Below are 13,840 nucleotides of genomic sequence, written 5' to 3'. Positions count from 1 at the left end.
ACCGCAGAAACGTCGCGTAGTCCGCGCCAGCAATAATGCGCACAATGTTTAAGTGAAAGTCTCCGAATTGAAACAGTTTCCTTAGCACGTGGTTGTCTTGCCGGCTGCATGCATTCCGCCACGCAAAAAACGTTTGTCGACGTTGATCAAAACAATTGCGGTAAGCATGTGTGGGCAGCCAGTGTTGTTTGCATGCTGCAATCACGCAATGAACCACAGGGGACGGATGGATGCCGTGGCGCCGACGGCTTTCTTACCAAGTTGGGGATAGCCTTTGAACCATCTTTGCCGTTGTTTCTTCCTGGCAACAACGCTATGCGTCGGCTGTCCTGAATGCGCGCAATGAGAGTTCGGCGCTGTTGCGTAAAGATATAAATAGCGCCCGTCCTGTCCATTGTATGCTATATGCGTCTATCTTACATAAGCGACAAATACTTTACCTTTTATTACTTAACGAACTAGGCCAACAGCTTGTTAAACTTTTAAAAAATCTGACTGTTCTGAAAAAAGCAAGAGGATAACAAGGTTCCGGCTTTTTGAAATATGCGATTTACCTGCTTTCCCTCTGCCACTGCATTACGAAAGACTGGTTGTGCTCTTCGTTGCACTTGGCGGACGGAAAAATATACAACAGCGTATAATGTGCAGTGCATTTTATTTGCTGTTGTGCTCCTTATCTTCTTGGGATTCTATGATTTGCTTGTTACTACTTTGCTCTTACACTTTTGGTCGATTGTACACCGCTGCACACTTCACCTTGACCTCCTCTTTCCTGTCATTTTCTGTACTTTCATATCATGTACTACTTCTGCCATGACGCTGAGAGCCAATCGGCAGTATTCTCGAAATAACCAAGTAAGCAACCTAACAAACAGCATCTCCTTTGCTTTGCTCGCGACAGCGTGTGGAGAAAAAAACTGCAATCCGAGGTCGTGCAAAACTGATGAAAATCAACGGGCCAACACGAAGCGCGGGAGGTAGGGGATGCCAAGGGTTCACATTTAAAGTAATTTCCGCAGACAGTGTAGGAGTAATGCCGAACGTTATCCTTAGATTCTAATTATCACTGAAAATAGGAGCAGTTGCAAGCGACTTCAAGCGCTTGATTCCTTGGCGAAAAAATCAAAATGTTTGGAATTACCGGCGAAGGACTCAACCTGTTTCTTCATTTCTGCAGTCTTGTTTATGCAGATTCATGACAATGCGTTTAATCAACCTGCATGAGAGTTTACCGATTTCTCACGCCACGTTGCGATTACTCGCTTTTAGGACAGCGTGTGCTTCGAGTATTGCTATTAGTCGCCCATAGGACATAAAAAATCTACGCCCCGTCAATTTGTCGTTCGAGATTTACTCGTTCTTTAACAAAAAAAAATGCAAATTGCAAATTGCAATCGCAACCAGTTCAAGGCCAATGAGAGGATGCACTGCACTTCAGCTAATCCAGAAGTGTTGCCGATCCGAAAACATGTGAATACTTCCAGTCTTTGGAGCGCATCCTCCATCTTCGTCAGAAGCTTTTAAATATGTAAATAGAAAGTTCATTGCAAGTCCCTGTTGCCCAAGGCAGGCTAAGGGACCTAAAGCTTTGTCCATTGTTAGGGGCACATCTCGATAAGCTTTAAATTCACTTGCACGTTACCTTCATGCATTCTTCATGCAGTGAACTTCGTCAGCCCATTTTTCGGACTATGCACTCCATCATTCCTTAGGTTACATCAATACTCGCCATTGCATCCTTAGTACCCATTTCATGGCCGCATTTTATCTTCATTTTTTTTATCTCTTCCACACTGCTCTCCTTCTGTCTTTATCTCCCTAATGCCCCTCCCTAGGCAGAGTAGCATACCAGCGATTTTTTTAACGCCGGCTAAATTCTCTGTATTTCATTAAAGAGTCTCTCTCTCTCTTCTACCCATTGCGTGCGAACCTGCGCCCGGACGCAGAGGCGCTTTAAAAAAATGCTCTTTTTATTTTCGCGCTGGTTTATGACGAGATGCAGTGCAATGGAAGAAAAAGTAGGTTGACTTGAAAGGGTACGTTTTATTTGGTTAACTGTGACATCTGACTATTTTTTATATGACAAGAACTATTGCTATCAGGAAACCGATACTGTTCTTATTTTCATTGTTTCGTTCTCATATTTTAATATACCGGCGCGTTGCAAATAACATTGTCGGGGGGGGGGGGGAGAGGTGGTGTTCTGACAACCAGACAACCCCCGGGCTACGCCCCTGTCTCGTGGCGACATTACGGGCGGTAGGCAGCATGCTCTCGCTTTCGATGTCATCACAGGAATAGCTGCCTGCTGGCTGGTTGGCGGCAAGCTTGCATCACGCGGCACTCCTGCCCCATTTACCAATTCAGCCATTGAGGTGGACGTCTGGACGTCGTTGCCTGGTGGACAGGCGAAGAGGCGGTGGCTCATTGAGAGGCGACACCACTGGAGTGTGGCTCCCAAGGTCGGCTGGCCTGGGCCAGGTTTGGTCAGGGGTGTCAGGTGCTGTGCTGCAAACTGGCGGCTTCGTGTTGGGGCCCTGGGGGATGTGCGATGGCACTTGGTCCGCGTGGCAATGTTGCTTGCCGTTCGCTGAGGCTACCATCGCCATCCGAGCTCATTTTGTGCTTGAGACAACTCCAGCCAACACTCTGGACCAGTTCTAGACTCTTTTCGGCCATGGTGCCGCTATCTTCACAAGAGGCATCACTCTAGCTTGCGCAGACGTCTTACATTCGCTTAATGCCTTCTCGATAGCGGCATCTAGCCCTGGCAACCAAAAAAAATGGTTCGCTCAAAGTTTTCATCGCTCCCATTCTTGAATGTTTCTTGCAGGAGCTTGAGAAGACCTACAGCGGCCGCTGACGGCACGATAGTTGCATGCCCCCACTAAGTGAGATCACGAATGACATCCAACTACGACGTTTGTTTTTTAAATACTGCCGGCACTGCCCCTCTGTCAGGTAGGTCGGCCATCCATGCGGTATCCAATTCCGCAATAGCTGTAAAAGAAGGTCACGGATGGTCAGGGCCGCCAACTCTTTGGCCCTTATGGGCGTCGCCTTCACAGTCGAAGCATATAATGTATATTGGTGCGCGTCTTTCTGTTCCTCTTGGTGCTACTCCAGCGGGAAAGGGAGACGGATGACGGCATCGGCGTTTATGTTTTCGGACACTTTACGACACGCCAGGTTGTAGCAATATCCTCCCAACAGCGGGGCCCAGCATTCAATGCGAACAGTGACCATCGGCGGAAGATTCTTGTCCGGGCTGAACAGGAAAGAGGATGTTCACTAATCTTTATTGAATATTATGTTTACCGATGCACTGTAGTCTTCTTTTATTCCTCTATCAGTGTTCTTTTGCTGCCGGTTTTTTACTACGGGGGTGCGTCCCTGTGTCAAGCCAGTCATAGGCTTTTTTGGTGCACCCCTAACATCTCTGATGTTGAAATAAAGGTATTTGTGTTTGTGTATGGTCTGTTACCAGCTCGAAGTGGTTTTCGTACAGATAATCTAAACCTTGTTACGCAAAACACGAGAGCCAGCGCCTCCTTCTCTAGCTGGTAATAAATCTCGGCATTTTTTAGCGCTCGCCACCTTAAACCCATAGGTCATGAACGCCGACTACTCAAGGCGACAACACGGGTCCGGACCTATTATCGACACATCACACTCTAAACGAAGCGGCTTCTTGGGGTCGAAATGCACCACATGTTTTGCATTCTCCACTGCCGCCTTGCGTGCTTTAAAAGCCATCTGTTGTCGTTTGTCCCAGAACCGCTTCATGATATCCGCCCACAAAGCGTATAAGGGCACCTGTAGTTGACACATCTGGCAAAAACTTCCAGTAGTTTAAAAGGCCTAAAAAGCGTTCATTTCACTCACCGAGCTGGGTCGTGGGGTGTCGAGCAGCGCTATGATGTTATCACTTTTAGGACGTAGGCCATTTTTACCATTGACGTGCATGAGAAACATAACTTGCATGAAAAACATAACTTGTCACTGCGGAACTTGCATTTTTTCTGCTGTAGACGGAGGACGTGATCCATCAGACGTTGTAGCACTTCCTCCAGGATCTTGTAGTCTTTCGGCTTTTCAGCTACAGTAATGTGGTCCAGATAAACCTCCACCCCGGGAATGAAATTAAGCGCGGGTTCCATGTGCGCTGAAAGATTTCCTGCGCTGAGGACACCCCGAAGGCTATTCTGGTGAAAGAGATTAGGTCCTTGTCCAAGTTTAGAACAGCTAGCTTCTTCGAGTCTTCGTCTGCGGGCAGCTGATTATAGGGGCTGCGAAAATCAAATGTGTTGAAAAGTTCTCCGTCGCTTATATTCGCAAAGATATCGCCAACCCGTTCCACCGGCTATTGCTCCTTAACGGTCGCAGCATTATCCGTGAGACAGAAGTAACCGCACAAGCGCAGCCGCCCATCCTTCGCGACTGCGGGCACGACGGGTGTGGCCTATTCCGACGATGTCACCGGTGATAACGCCTCTTCGTTCAGTGGCGTATGTAGCTCTTCTGACACAATTTGCTTCCGAGCGTACGGCACAGTCCGAACTTTACAAAACCGGGGCCAGTCATCTTCTCTGACAATCAGGTGGACCGGCTGTCCTCGCAGAAATCCATGGCCCGGAGCAAAGACGTCTGTAATCACTTCATGCACTTTAGCGCGCGTCCCCAGACACTCTTAGAGCGTATGGGGGTAGCGGTCTCGGTCAGAAAAGAGATGCCCTCGGCTCAGCGTGGCAAGCTCAGCCGGAGACTAGCTACCAAGTGACACGGGAGGCGGTCGTTTGGTGCCCAGCTTTCGTCGGAAGCACGCCAGATAATGGGTCGGAGCCAATGGTTCTCAAAGAAAATAAAGTTTATACAACAAAGAGACGATACACAGCTTTATGAGTTGCCAAACACAGTTGACGCCAAGCACAGCTTTATGAGTTGGTAACGGACCTTCATAATTCATTGCACCTGTCTCATTATGTAGATTATATTTTTATTGATCTTTTAAAAGCGTTCTACCTTGTACCTCATAAACGACTAACACTGAAAATACGCAGCATCGAACTCGACGCCAAAGCAACTCGATGGCTTGAACAGTTGCTATCAAATCGTTCTCAAGCGGTTAAATTAAATCATAGTTCCAGCCTAACCCTTGTCAAGTCTGGCGTCCCTCAAGGCTCAGCAATGGGACCGCTTTTATGTTTGATATATATTAATGATATAGCACTAAATGTCAATTCGATAGTCCGCCTTTTTGCCGACGATTGTGTAATTTACAGAGATATATCTAGTCCTAACGACGTCATATAGCTTCGCACTCTTACCTGAACAAGCTAACAGTGTGGTGCGGCAAATGGCAGGTGCAGATAAATAAAGAAAAGACCAAACATTTGAAATTCACTTCTGTTTCAAAATCACAGCCAAACACCTACATAATAAATGATAGCATAGTACACTCGGTTCCATCGATTAAATACCTCAGCATCCTGCTAAATTCTAGCTTAACATGGAGAGACCACATCGAATATATTAAGGCGAAAGCCTTTAATGCCTCACACTGTCGTTAGCAGACGCTGTTGGCAGCCTTGTCGACAGAAGTGCCGGCGGCCGGGTCGACAGACGAGTCGGCAGATTTGTCCGCCTTTCGGCGTCACTGCTTGAAAAGAAACTGCGCCGAGGGTGGGAATCGAACCAGAGCCTTTGGGGTTAGAAGCGGAGACACTACCACTCCGCCACGAAGGCTCAAGGTTCGAGCATAAATAAAGGCGCATCTAGTGAATACATGGATTTCATAAATAAAATCAAAGGAATAAAGTGAAGGAAAGGAAAAATAAAATAAGAAAATAAACAAAATTAAAAATAATTAATAATATTATGAAAATAAAAATAAAAACAATAGAAATAAGAAAATATCATAAAACAAAATACGAAAAATAATAACTAGATAAAAACAAACAGTGGGCCAGGAAACGCTTTCGCCTTGCAGCAGTTTAGAGAGTCAAAGTACCCCCTGAATTCTTACATCTAAAGCACAAGGAAAACCTGGCTTTCCGAATGGGCACTTATTAATTTCAGGTGCGTAATATATATACATCTTTAAACAATACCAAAGCACGGGATATCGACGATATTCAAATAGAACCGGTAAAATATGTGCTCGATGCCATTGCCCCGCTGCTTGCTCATATTGTCACGTTGTAGTGACGGCATTCCAGCGGTCAGGAAGACACCAGAAATACTTGCAAACGAAGCTCTTTATTTGGGCTGACTTGGGCCCGCAAAATAACTGAATCACTCGGTGGCGGCGTAAGCAACAAGCGTGCTCGTCAATCGTCGATCTACGAATGCCTGCTGCTCGCGGCATCGTTCAATTTAAAGCCGGCAAGGAAACTTTGAGATAACAGGTCGAGATCATCTAGAGTACTCTAGAAAGAAGTAGATGCAGCTGTTCATGGCTGTGAACAATCGAGATTAGTCCGGTCGCTCCTCGCGTCACGAACAAAAGTGATAACAACCCTTTCCTGCAGCCTTGAGCGTGAACGAACAAACACTATAATGATACGTGGCATTATCCCCCTTCCAAAGAAGCATCGTCTCGATGCTTTAAAGTGAAAATAAACACGGAGAATGAAAACTTCAAGTCCTTTAGCGTTCATAATATGGCTTCAAGCGTACGACATGTACGACTTCCGGGCGTGTGCGGCGTCGCTGAGATGCTGTCGTGCCGTCGGGGATGACTTCATAGTCGAGGTCAGCGATGCGGCGGAGAACCTTGTACGGGCCAAAGTAGCGTCGCAGCAACTTTTCACTCAATCCACGGCGGCGAACTGGCGTCCATATCCAAACACGATCACCTGGTTTGTAATGCGTGTCTCGTCGGCGCAGATTGTAGCGTCGGGCGTCGGTGCGCTGCTGGTCTTGAATGCGAAGCCGCGCAAGTCTTCGGGCTTCCTCGGCGCGATGAAGGTAGGCGGCGACGTCGAGGTTGTCTTCGTCGGAAACGTGCGGGAGCATTGCGTCGAGTGTTGTCGTGGGCTTCCTGCCGTATACCAGCTGGAATGGGGTAAACCTGGTTGTCTCCTGGACGGCAGTATTATAGGCGAAGATCACGTAGGGCAGAATGGAGTCCCACGTCTTGTGTTCGGCGTCGATGTACATTGAGAGCATGTCTGCGGTGGTCTTGTTCAGACGCTCTGTGAGTCCGTTGGTTTGTGGATGATAGGCAGTTGTCCTCCGATGGCTTGTCTGACTGTTGTTGAGAATGGCTTGCGTCAGCTCCGCTGTAAACGCCGTTCCTCTGTCTGTGATGAGCAATTCGGGGGCGCCGTGTCGCAGGAGAATTTGTTCGACAAAAAATTTAGCGACTTCTGTTGCGGTACCATTAGGCAACGCTTTTGCTTCGGCGTATCGGGTCATGTAGTCGGTAGCCACGATGATCCATTTGTTACCTGATGATGAAGTCGGAAAGTGGCCGAGGAGGTCCATCCTAATTTGCTGAAAGGCTTAGTTGGAGGTGGTATGGGGTTCAGGAGTCCGGCTGGTCTAGTCGGAGGTGTTTTGCGTCGCTGACACTCACGGCACGTTTTCACGTAATGGGAAACCTCGGCAGCTAACCGCGCCCAATAGTACTTCTCCTGGATGCGGTGCAACGTGCGAGCAATACAGAGATGCCCTGCAGTCGGCTCATCATGGCATGCCTGCATAATTTCTTGCCTGAGATTTTTGAACACGACAAGAAGATGCACTGTCCTATTGGGCGCGAAGTTCTTCTTCAGGAGGACATTATTGTGAACGACGAAGGATGACAGTTGGCGCTTGAACCCTCGGGGAGGCGATGCGGTCTTTCCTTTCAGATAAGCAACTAGGCTTTGCAACTCAGGATCCTAGCGCTGTTGCTGCGCGAAACTGCTCGCGCTGACCGGTCCTAAGAAAGCGTCGTCGTGTTCCTCTTCCGGTGCTGCGTCGACGGGGGCTCGGGACAAGCAGTCCGCGTCGGAATGATTGCGGCCAGATTTGTAGGCTACAGTTATGTCAAATTCTTGAAGACGCAAGCTCCAACGAGCAAGGCAACCAGAGGGATTCTTCAAATTGGCAAGCCAGCACAGAGCGTGGTGGTCGCTCACAACCTTGAATGGTCGTCCGTACAGGTAGGGTCGAAATTTGGACGTGGCCCAAATAATGGCGAGACATTCTTTCTCGGTCGTCGAATAGTTGGCTTCGGCTTTCGACAGTGAACGACTTGCGTACGCGATAACTTTCTCCTGTTCACCATCTTTCTAAACGAGGACCGCTCCTAAGCCCACACTGCTTGCATCTGTATGAATTTCGGTTTCGGCGTTTTCATCAAAGTGTCCGAGCACAGGAGGGGACTGTAAGCGGCGCTTCAGCTCTTTGAAAGCTTCCTCTTGCGGCCTTTCGCATTTAAAAAGCACGTCAGCCTTGGTAAGTTGGGTCAAAGGTTGAGCGATGCGCGAAAAGTTCTTGACGAATCGCCGCTAATAAGCGCACAATCCAAGGAATCTGCGTATAGCTTTCTTGTCATTAGGCTGTGGAAACTCTGTGATCGCAGCCGTCTTCTGGGGTCGGGGCGAACTGCATCCTTGCTTACGACGTGAGCAAGGAACAGCAGCTCCTCGTAGGCGAAGTGGCACTTCTCTGGTTTCAGTGTCAGGCCTGAAGACTTGATCGTTTCCAGCGCCATCCGAAGCCTTCTGAGGTGGTCTTCAAAGCTTGAGGAGAAGACAACAACGTCATCTAAGTAGACTAGGCAAATCTGCCACTTCAAGCCTGCGAGCACCGTATCCATTACTCGCTGGAACGTCGCTGGGGGAGAGCAGAGGCCGAAGGGCATCACCTTGAACTCGAAGAGTCCGTCTAGCGTGATGAACGCAGTCTTCTCGCGATCTCTTTCGCCGACTTCAACTTGCCAGTATCCGCTCTTCAGGTCCATCGATGAGAAGTACTTAGCGTTGCATAGCCGATGCAATGTGTCGTCGATGCGGGAGAGGGGGTAGACATTCTTCTTCGTAATGCTGTTCAGGCAGCGTTAATCGACGCAAAAGCGAAGGGTACCGTCTTTCTTTTTCACTAGGACGACTGGAGCTGCCCAAGGGCTTCTCGATGGCTGGATGACGTTGTCACGAAGCATTTCCTCAACTTGCTTGCGAATAGCTTGGCGTTCTAGCGGCGATATGTGGTAGGGGCTGTGTCGCAGGGGTCGGGCATGTTCGTCTGTGACAATGCGGTGCTTGCCAAGCCGGGTTTGTCGCACATTCGATGCTGATGAGAAGCAATCGCTGTACTTTTCAAGAACACTGCGTATTTGGTCTTGTCTGCTCCGTACTAATGCCGGGTTGATATCAAACGTTGGTTGATGGCCTTGGTCAAATGGTTCTACGGGTTGGTCGGGTAGGGCAAATATGTCTCTGATGTCTGCCAGCTCGTCGAGGAAAGCGATCGTCGTTCCTTTGTTTATATGCCGGTATTCTTCGGTGAAGTTGGTTAGCAGCACCTCGGCTTGGCCATTTCGTATTTGGGCGACTCCCCTTGCGACGCCCAGTCCTCGATCAAGGAGTAACTGGGTGTTCCCCTCGACGACGCCTTCGGCAGTTTCGATGTCTCCTGTACCTATGCAGGCGACGACACTTGATCGGGGCGGCACGCTCAGTGCTTCGTCGAGGACGTTTAAGGCAACGCGATGAGTCGCTGTCGTCGCTGCAGATATGGCTTTGTCCGTGGAAAGCTTGATCGACTTGGATCGAAGGTCGATGATCGCCCGATGTTCATTCAGGAAGTCCATTCCCAAAATAACGTCTCGCGAGCATCTCTGTAGGACCAGGAAGGTTGTAGCATAGGTTCGCCCGTTTACTATAACCCTCGCGGTGCAGCGTCCTGACGGCGTAATAAGGTTCCCACCTGCGGTGCGGATCAGCGGGCCATCCCAAGTTGTTGTTACTTTCCTGAGTCGGACAGCGAATGGCCCGCTCATGACGGAGTAGTCAGCTCCCGTGTCGACCAAGGCAGTAACCGCGTGACCATCGACCGTAACTTCAAGGTCACTTGTTCGCGTTTTCGTGCTACACGTGGTCTTCGGTGTACGATCTCGGCCTCGTCGGGTAGTGAGGCTGCGGTAGGCGTACTGCGACGTTACTTCACTGGGCAGTGGTAAAAGCTTCAAGTCGGGCGGCGTCGTCGTCGTCGGTGTTGTCGTCGTAGTTGAGGCATGGTCTTGAGTACTCGTCGATGGAGGATCTTTATCATTGCGCTCAGAACCAACCTCACCTCCAGAGGCTGCTTTATTTAGTTTAACCTTCGGGGGCTGGGGGAGCGTCCACGAACTGCATAGCCTCGGCTAGGAGATACATAGCGCGGTGACAATGACGACGGAGAACGCGATAGGCGGCTCCGCGATGAGTATGCTTCCCGACGCAAAAACTCCTCGATTTCGGCTGGTCGCTGGTCGGGTCGGGGTCGTGGAGCGTCGTAAGAGAACCCTCGGATGCCCCAGTCTTCTGTATGGGCAGTGCCGGAGGACGTGACCGGCTTCGCCACAGTGGAAGCATAGTGGGCGGCGCTGGTCGGGAGTTCTCCACTCGTCGCATTTCCTCGGCTGTGTGCGACGCTCGTAGGACGGGCGGGTTGGGACGAGAGGGCGGCGGTCCAGCGCAGCTGGCTGAGGGCGATAGGGGCTGGGGTCCCGTCGTCGAGGTGCAGGACGGCGCACTGCTGCGGCGTAAGTCATGGCTCGAGGCTCCAGAGGCTGCGTGGTGGTCGGTGTCACAGCCAAGGCCTGTTGCACCTCGTCCCGGATGACGTCGGTGAGCGAAGTAAGCTGCGGCAGCGTTCCCGTTGGCAGCAATCGTCGGAGCTCTTCACGCACAACTTGACGTATAACCTCCCGCAGGTCATTGTTGTTAGCGGTGTCCAGACAGCTTGCTGAGAAAACGCGCTGCTGGCGGTCATACTGGCGGGCTCGGCCATCAGGAGTTTTTTCATCGTGGATGCCTCTTCTACAAATTCCGCGACGGTTTTCGGTGGGTTGCGGACGAGGCTGGCAAAGAGTTGCTCTTTGAGTCCTCGCATAAGAAGCTTTACTTTTTCTTCTTCTTTCATGTCTGCGTCGGCACGCCGGAAGAGACGCTTCATCTCCTCAGTGTACATTGCAACGGTCTCGTTTGGATGTTGTATGCGAGACTGTAGCAGCTGCTGGGCTCTCTCCTTTCGCACGACGTTCGTGAAAACCTTCAGAAGCTGCTCCTTGAAGGTTTCCCAGTTCGTGAGGCTAACTTCCTCATTCTCAAACCAGATTCTTGCTGGTCCCTCCAAGGCGAAGAAGACGTACCGAAGTTTCGTAGCATTATCCCAGTTGTTGAAGACAGCCACCCGGTCGGACTGTTCCAGCCATTCTTCGGGGTCGGCGCCAGGCGAAGCGTCGAAGGTTCGTGGCACTCGGGGCTGCTGAAGAATGATTGGACTGCCGTCTGGGGCAAGCTCATGGTAGACGTTTCTGCTGGCTTTCGCTTCCGGGTAGGGTCCGGCAGAATCCCAAACTCTGGTGCCTCCCCTTGCAGGCGTCGGTTTGCGCGGTGGACTGGACTCAGGTCCTGCGGTTGATGACTCAGAGGGCTGGCGTCACGACTTGTGGGGGGTGTCCGGAACATGAATGGCTACCCAGCACCTCCACCAGATGTCACGTTGTAGTGACGGCAGTCCAGCGGTCAGGAAGACACCAGACATACTTGCAAACGAAGCTCTTTATTTGGGCTGACTTGCGCCCGCAAAATAACTGAATCACTCGGTGGCAGCGTAGAAAGAGAAGTTTATTTTTTTCTAATGTCAACAAAAAAATACAAAGCAAAACTGCTGAACTCAATGCTCTGATTAGTCAACCACATGCGCAGTGACGCAGCACTGAGCACGTCAGTAAGGCAGTAATATTGCCGACACTCGACCGCCGCGCAGGACGATAAAGTATGTCGACCATTTGCGCAAGAACTCAGCCTCACTCATTGTCAGTGCGTCCACGCATGCTTGCTCAAGGAGGCGCGTGCGGAGGCGCTGTAACATTGGAAACATTGCTCTTTGCGGACGCCCATTTAAGGAAGCCGCTCCACGCTGCCGCCACAAAACGAACATGCCGACACACAAGAGCATATTTTTAAACAGTTCGCGTGAACTAGAGCGCGCTTCGAGGCGGGTTACGAACATTCGTGACACTAGTACCCAAAAGGTGCGCGCCACTACACAGTCGAACATTGCGTGCCGCAATGTTTCTAAGAGACCGCATTCCGGGCATCGGGCGGAGGGCGCCACGCTCCACGCCGCAAGGCGGTCTCTTGTGGGCAGGACCCGCCAGCCTCGCAGCCAGCCGAAGTCCCTGACATCTGCAGGAAGCGCAGCTGAGGTCAGTTGGCGCCAGCGTGCCCGACTCGTTTTCTGGAGTTGTTCGCGGGTCAGCTCAGCGACCGTTAGTGCTTCACACATCCTGGAGGGCGGGGTTTCATCAACATCCAGATCGGGCGCGCTGGCAGTCAACGACGCCAGTGTGCGACGCACGTTAACGAAAAATGCCGGCGGCTGCTCGGCTGTAGGGCCAACCACGTGTTGTGTAAAAAACACGTTACGCGCTGTACCCAGAAAGTATGTGAGGAGTGTTCTCCCGGGATAGTCTGGGTTGCGTACACGATCTCGTACTCCTCGCAAGGCGAGCACATTGCACATGGTGCGGATACAAGGTATACCAAACCCACCCATGTACGATGGAAGGCGCATGAACATTCGTGACACAAGTTCGGTTTTGCCCGCCCAAACGATAGAGCCACAGGCCTAGGTTAGCCTGCGAGCAAACGTGCGCGGTGGGTTTGCGACGCGGGCGACAAAAAAACATGCGGCTCGGTGGCAGCGTAAGCAACAAGCGTGCTCGTCAATCGTCGATCTACGAATGCCTGCCTGCTGCTCGCGGCATCGTTCAGTTTAAAGCCGGCAAGGAAACTTCGAGATAACAGGTCGAGATCATCTAGAGTAATCTAGAAAGAAGTAGATGCAGCTGTTCATGGCTATGAACAATCGAGATTAGTCCGGTTGCTTCTCGCGTCACGAACAAAAGTGATAGCAACCCTTTCCTGCAGCCTTCAGCGTGAACGAACAAACACTACAATGATACGTGGCAATATCTACAACCTTGCGTTATCAACGGGTTGCTTCCCTAAGCTGATGCAAGTTTCCAAAGTTATAGTTTTGTTTAAAAGTGGCGAGAGAAATGATTTACGAGATTGCAGGCCAATTGCCATTTTGCCTATTTTTTCGAAAGGTCCGTAGAAAATAATTTATAAAAGATTATCCAATTTTTGTCAGAAGTTTCATGTTATCAGCCCGTCACAGCATGGATTCCTCTACGGGAAGTCCACTGAAACGGCTCTGCTGACGTAGAAGGTAATTATTTGAAATTAAGCCTTTGAAATTAAGCTATTTTGCATAGGGATTTACGTTGATTTTTCAAAGGCTTTTGACAGCCTCAATCACAAAACTCCGTTTAAAAAGCAGGAATTGTACGGAATTCGTGGGACATCCATACTTTTGCTTAAGTCCTATCTGCAGCATCGTGTCCAGTGCGTTAGCATTGGAAACGCTACATCATCCTTGCAGGATATTTCTACAGGTGTACCCCAAGGAAGTATTCTGGGGCCACTGCTTTTCATTTTGTATATTAATGACATTACTTCTATTAGCAATGACCCTAAATATGTTATATATGCAGACGATACTACGTTATTATTTCAAAGTAGTGACATGCAGTCTCTGGTGCACACAGTTAATGACACCCTGTTAGCATTAAATA

The 13,840-nt window shown here is 49.9% G+C and overlaps 1 protein-coding gene across 1 annotated transcript in view; it reads right to left on the bottom strand.

The window, feature by feature from the left end:
* LOC149324549 (uncharacterized) overlaps positions 1-13,840 on the bottom strand; it is a 78,036-nt gene that overhangs the window by 20,416 nt on the left and 43,780 nt on the right. The gene's annotated exons all lie outside the window — the stretch shown is intronic.

The sequence above is a fragment of the Amblyomma mixtum genome, unplaced genomic scaffold (assembly GCF_055824585.1).
Source record: "Amblyomma mixtum isolate Tamu unplaced genomic scaffold, ASM5582458v1 scaffold_24, whole genome shotgun sequence".
Taxonomy (NCBI): domain Eukaryota; kingdom Metazoa; phylum Arthropoda; class Arachnida; order Ixodida; family Ixodidae; genus Amblyomma; species Amblyomma mixtum.
The sequence above is the reverse complement of the archived record's forward strand: the minus strand, read 5'-3'. Positions and strand labels throughout refer to the sequence as shown.